Consider the following 6497-nt stretch of genomic DNA (forward strand, 5'->3'; position numbering starts at 1 on the left):
AATCAAAACAAGTCTTAGTTCAAAGCAGTTTTCTCCAATTATCAATTTCGAATCCTTATGTTACTAAAAAAAATCACCTTTATTTGGCCATGAACACTCGAACTTATTCGGAAACTTTTTGCATAATTATGAAGCCAATTTAGTTGTTTTCAAACTGTGTAAACAACACATTTGATTAAAAAAAAATATCTAGTTGTTTAATAAAATCGCCGAAACATTTTTACTATGTTGTACGCAATATTTTAAAATGGCTAAATTAACTAAAAAATCATGTAAAAAGATTTGGAATTGTTTGAGCATTCATAAAGTTGTGTTAATACAAAAAAAGGCTTTTTAGTAAAATGGAGAATAATTTAGAAAAACTGCTTTTGACTCGGACTAACTTTAATTTTCGACAAATTTGCTGTTCCAAAAACTTTCTATATATTAAATTTTGAAAAGAATGATGCTTAAAGCTTCAAAATTGATTAGAACATAACAAAATTATGAAGACTTTACTGAATAACACACAAAAAATACATATTTTATAACCATTGATTTTGTTTTTTTTTTTGCATTTCTGAAGAAATTGCTTGGATAATATCTTAATACTACTCAAGAAAATTTACTGGAAAAATCCTTGGAGTATTTGTTATAAGAATTCCTGCATAAAGTAATTCCGTAAAGTAGAAGGATGTTCTCAGTGAAATTTCTAGTTTGGTGAATTCTGTACGAATTTCAGATGGAAAAATGAATTTTAGGAAGAATTTATAAAAGAGTTCTTGGATAAGTCCAAACTTTTTGATTAGACGCAGGTTACATTTCATCAAAGATTTTCAGATAAAATTTTAAGAAATTTGATTTTTTAAGTACTATTCTATTGAAAGCTCTCCCGAAGAAACTCCCGAGAAAGTTAACCGGAATAATTTTTAAAATAATATATTTAGAAATTACTGAAGGCATCTGAAGGAAAAACTGAATGGACTTTACAAGGCACATAAGGACAATATTATTGAGGTGAATCTTATGTCATTATAGTTGTATTATTCGATAAAGTTCAAGAAGGAATGAATAAAGAATTTTCCTTAAATATTTGTAGAAGTATTTCCTTATAAACTTCCCAATATGTTGTTTGCTACAATTACAGAAAAATGCATTTCCTTGCATTTTTAAAATAAAACGTTTTATGAAAATTCCAAAGATGAACACTGAGAGGTATCTTATGGATGAAAACAAGGATGATTTTCTGGAAAAAAATGAGAGGAAAAAAATATCTTGAGATATTTTATAGGATTTGATGAAGAAGGGAAGATTTCATGAATAAATTATTGGAATGTTTATGGAAAATACCTTGATTATATATTGGAAAATAAAGAGGAATTCTTAGCGAATATGTGAGGTCATATTCCTTCATGAATTCTTCAAAGAGTCATAAACCTGGATTTCTGGTAAAATCTCTGGCAAAAGTCTGATTCTTAGTTGGACCTAATTTTTCAAAAAGTCTATCATTGCGCAATTTCACGTAAACATGAAAGCTAAAAAGAAAACTGAACTGAAAACCATGACCATCATTCAAAACTTAAAAAAAAATATACACCTTCGGAGCAAAACGGTTAATTTTTAATTTTTAATCCGTCGCCTAGAGGAGGAAACGAAGAATCAATTTTCTTTAACATTCATCAACCTCTGGATTTGTAATTAGTATTTTAAATTCAAATATTCGTAGCGAAAAACGCTCAGCTAATCAGCTAATGCCACTAAACTTGTAATCAACTGAGTTATTGGCTCGGTAGCTTAGTTAGTAAAGCACTCGTCTAACATTCAATAGTCCTGGGTTCAAATCCCAGCCAAGCACGTGGATTTTTCATAATTTCACCCATAATATATCCATCTTTATCACGCGTAATGAGTTAATTAATTTAAATTTATATTGTTATACCTTCAAAAGATTACTAGTTACGCCTTATAATTTACAGCCTTGTGCTTAACGATTTTCTTGGATATTAATCAACCTCGTTGTTGGTAATATTTGTTAATTACCTTTATAGAATACCTTTCCACAAATTCAAATAGGTAAATAGTCGTAGCGATAAACGCTCATCTATTAAGCAACATGAAAAACTGTGAACAAAGATCATTTGGTCAGCGTTAAGTCAGAGGGAACTAAGTACAAAACTGGAGAAAATTGGATTATTCTTTCATAAGGTGTGAAATTACCTTATCTTCATTTCACTTTGATCAGATTTGACGAATGCTTTAAACTGCGAGCGATATGTAACAAATTTACTTTAGATGATCAATAAAAATCGATAAAAGTATGCAGAGTGGACCAAGTACTTCTAACCAAAACAGCGAAAATGATCAGTGCTCTGAGGAATGCGAGGAAATGGAAAACATTTCAAGAGATTTGTCAGATTTTTCGACATCGAATGATTCTTCTACTCATCCATTAATTGAAATTCAAAAACATTAATTAATTCGATGCATTTGATTTTGATTTTTGACCATTCGCCATATTTGGATGGGTGGCCAGAAATCGAAACAATTTCTGTGCAGACAGAGCGATCAAGTGCCAAAAAGCAATAAACTGATTGATTGTTGCATTTTTTGAGTCGATTCAAGAGTCCGATAGACGTTTATGGTAGTTCTATGGTGTATGTATGGAACGCCCTAGAAATCGCTTATTGGACCAGTATATTTTGGTCGCTACTCAAGATATTCACTTGGTCCACTCTGACTGAACGCATATTTGAATATTGCTGGTCTTCATTGACCTGACCCTTCAAAACCTTAATTTTCAAGCTATCATAGTGCCACTGATTTCTGGATAGAATATATGGATTATTGAAGAATTTACGATACTGATGTCGAAGGGTCTTGATAGTCTCTGTATCTTAGATATATGCACCCAGTTTGACCATGCAAGCATTAAGTGATTGTTATTTTCCTAGAAATTGTTCAGTCTGAGTGAATCAACTCACTGAACGGTGGTCTTTAGTTCGGTCCGAGTGGACCTAGTGCACTTAGTTCATCAAAAAAACGTTCTATCAGAGGATTGGATTATGATTTTTCATGATTATCCCTTCACATTATATTGTTTGAGAGTAACACGAAGATGTGTAGAAATATTGAACCAAAATTTTAACAAGTATAAAATTACAAGGTGTTAAACTTTAGGTCCATTTTGCTCAAAATATGAAAATGTCACTTGGTCCGAAATAACGATTAATTTTATTTCTTAACTCGGAAATTTCCAAGACAATCTTACTTTGCTCAAACATCATAACTTACTGGTTTTCAAAACATCTTAGGAACATTTTTTTTTTTCGTAATGGAAATTCCCTTGACTTCCCTGGGCATTGAGTATCATCGTACTTGCCACACGATATACGAATGCGAAAATGGCAATTCAGGCAAAGAAAGCTCTCAGTTAATATCTGTGGAAGTGTTCTTAGAACACTAAGCTGAGTAGCCGGCTCTGTCCCAGTGGGGACGTCAATGCCAAGAAGAAAAATTAGTAGTGCATTAAGTCTCTTCTTTCTACACTTTTCCTTTTTTTGCATTTTTCGTTATAAAGGATATATTTCAAATATCCCGAGGATGGTGATCATTTTCACTATAGTGTAGAAATCATTGATCAAACTTCATAATTTGCTAAAACATGAATGAAAATAAATATTTCTTAGTTCATTGACCATTCAGAACAAACGATTTTAGCAAAGTGAGATTATCATGGACGCTTAAAGTTTAACGGTGTTCCTTAATTCATTATAATAAAAATCAATCTTCTTTATTGTTATGTTTTCTTAAATTGTTAGATTTTTTATGTATACGCTTTGTGTGTTTAATTTATTAATTCTAATTAATCATTACAGAGGGTAGTAATATCTATCTATTTTCATTCGTCATGGAACATTAATCAACTTGTAAACAACCATCTTCAACCTGTAGTTGTCATCGGCCCACGTATAATCCGTCACTCACTAGGGCAAACGCTCCCTTAGTGGAGGTAGCTCCAATAGTGGAGGTAGTGTGTTTTAGCATGTTTCGCACTAATAAATGATTATGTGATATTTTTCTATGATGTAAGATGTGAAAATGATGCGAGTAATCGAATAATATCCATGATTTTTAACCGAAAAACAATTTAAAACAATTATTTTGCTTAATTTTTTTGCTCCTTTGCACCTATAGTGGTGCATCAGTACCCATAGTGGAGGGTCCCATAAGAAATCAATGGTTTGCGCCACTAAAGGAACCATTCTTAAAACATACCTCCACTAAAGGAACAGTGTTCCTATTATTGGTGCAAGGCTTTTTGCAGTGAAATTTTAAATGAATCGTGATTTTTATACATTTGAGTGATAGGAGGATTTGAGATCTATCGATTGATACATTAAAATCATATATTTCATGGTTTTATCACCATGTTTTAGCAGTTTTCCCTTAAGTGCACCACTAATGGTACACTTGCCCTATCGTAAAAAAAAGAAATAAAAAAAATAAAAAAAAAAACTCGATACGATATGATCAACATCAATAACAATTCGCTCACTGCTACGTATCGCAACCAACAACGAGCCACCCACCACCCCCTCACTGAGCTCCGACCAACACATACAAAACATTCACGTAGGTTTCTTCCGATCAGCACAGCAAACAGCTAATAGCTAATGGCTAATGGGACACGTTGTGTGTTTATTCTCGACGACTCTGAAGGTACGCACAAGAATCACGTTCCACCCGCGAAACGCAGGCAGAAGGGCTAGTTCATTAGGATTTCCACACTAACCGAGTTTTTCACGTTTTCTTTATTGTTCTTGCCGTCGCACTCTTTCCCATCAAAGGCATTTTCCTTCTTTCTTCAGCACAGGCTTGACTGTTTCGTCGATCTGCATGGTGGTTAGGGTGGTCCAAGAGTAAAACTCCAAGTTTTGTTGTATTTTTCAATCGTAGGCTGTCTCAAATTTCTTGAAAAGTTGTTTAACAATTTTCTTGTAATTATTTTGGTTAATGTGTTTGATCAATTTTGTTTTTTCATAGCGTTACGTCCCAAAAGGGACAGATATTTTTTATCAACAACCACGGTTGATTACTGAGAGTTTTTTTACCAATTGCATTTTTTGCATTTTAGAGGGCCCAAACGCAATGGGATGTAGTGACATTTTGGTTCGGTCAACTTTTCATAACTCGATATTGAAGGGACTATCGAGTTACAGAACACAAAATCAGTGCAACTTCGATCCTAGGGTTCATCAAGGTGGCCATGAAAACCAATTTATACTTTGGTTCTCTAACTCGATATCGGGATACAAAATATCGAGTAAGAGTCAACTCTGTTCTTACAAATTCTACTGTTTCAAGCTTTCCGACGAAAAGATTCTAGACCGACGAGTTTTGAACTCATGATGTTCATGAAAGCTTCATGAATTGATGGTCCTTCAGGAATCCACATTTTTCGTGCCGGTTTGGCTGTAGCCGTTTTTAAAATGTTATGACTAACTCCCGGTAACACCATGTTTTACTACAACAAATATTAACATCGCGATAACTTTTTTAGTTTCTAATTAATATTTTTGTACATTTGTTTTACTAGACTTCAAAAACTTTTTTTTTACTTTTGTTTTTGAGAGTATCTCACATTTTTTCTCATAAGAAAAGAAATTGCATTCGTTTTTTATGAGTCTGTTGTAAAATAACAAAGAAATTAAAATAAAACAAATTAAACTAAAAAAGTTCTATAAAACTCTAAAAAACATTCTTTTTTGATTATAAGAGTTCTTAGAAATAACTCAATCGATTTATATGTTTTTACACCTGACAGTGTACTATTGACACAGATCCTAAACATATTTTTTTAAGTTGTCAAATATCATACAAAATTTTCGAAAAAAGTGGTCAAATTTCGAACTTTTTGTTTTTTTTTATTGCCGGTAAAGGGGTTATTTTTGTTAACAATTGAACAAAAAAAACAAGATTCAATCACATTATCACATGCTCATAGTTTCTATTTTGTTTTTCTAATAAATTCGGGCCACCCTATCACACAGCGCAGAATTTTCGATTACCCATCTCACTCGTATATCCACATCGTACGCAGTGGAAAACCTGCTACCATCGCTCTCTCACACTGTCAGAGGGACGAAAGAAAATCACTACACTATGGTTTATTTTTTCGTCCTCGCCATCAAAGGAGCCACAGACCTTGGCCAAAAACGCTTACGCCCGAATGACGAACGATCACCACAATGCGCCTCCTACGATTATCATCCAGCCGTAGAGTCCTGTTGTGTGTTGTGAAAGTGTTCTCGAAGTGCACTTTTTTCCTATCTAGCTTCAACCGAATCGAAGAAGAACACACGCACACGCGAGATAAACACACCGAGCGCGGCACTGACCTCCTCCTGGCTGAGGCGCCTCCTCCAGTTTGAGTGAGCAGTGGGTTCGGAAAATTCGCGGCCATACGACACGACAGAGGGAAATTCACTCGACGGCGACGACGTTCACTTCGCGTGGTT

At 33.8% G+C, this 6497-nt stretch overlaps 1 protein-coding gene across 11 annotated transcripts in view; it reads right to left on the reverse strand.

Annotated features, from left to right (window-relative positions):
- The window catches only part of LOC5577064 (calmodulin-binding transcription activator 1), a 616782-nt gene extending 610285 nt beyond the window's left edge, over positions 1–6497 (reverse strand). For 4 of the 11 annotated variants that reach the window (XM_021840663.1, XM_021840665.1, XM_021840667.1 and 1 more), the window contains exon 1: positions 6184–6497. The gene's annotated coding sequence lies outside the window, so the exon portion shown is untranslated. Of the gene's footprint in view, positions 1–4771; positions 4999–6047 lie in introns of those variants that run through there. The other 7 variants (XM_021840664.1, XM_021840660.1, XM_021840662.1 and 4 more) reach the window with 4 other exon arrangements.

This window comes from Aedes aegypti, chromosome 2 (assembly GCF_002204515.2).
Source record: "Aedes aegypti strain LVP_AGWG chromosome 2, AaegL5.0 Primary Assembly, whole genome shotgun sequence".
Taxonomy (NCBI): domain Eukaryota; kingdom Metazoa; phylum Arthropoda; class Insecta; order Diptera; family Culicidae; genus Aedes; species Aedes aegypti.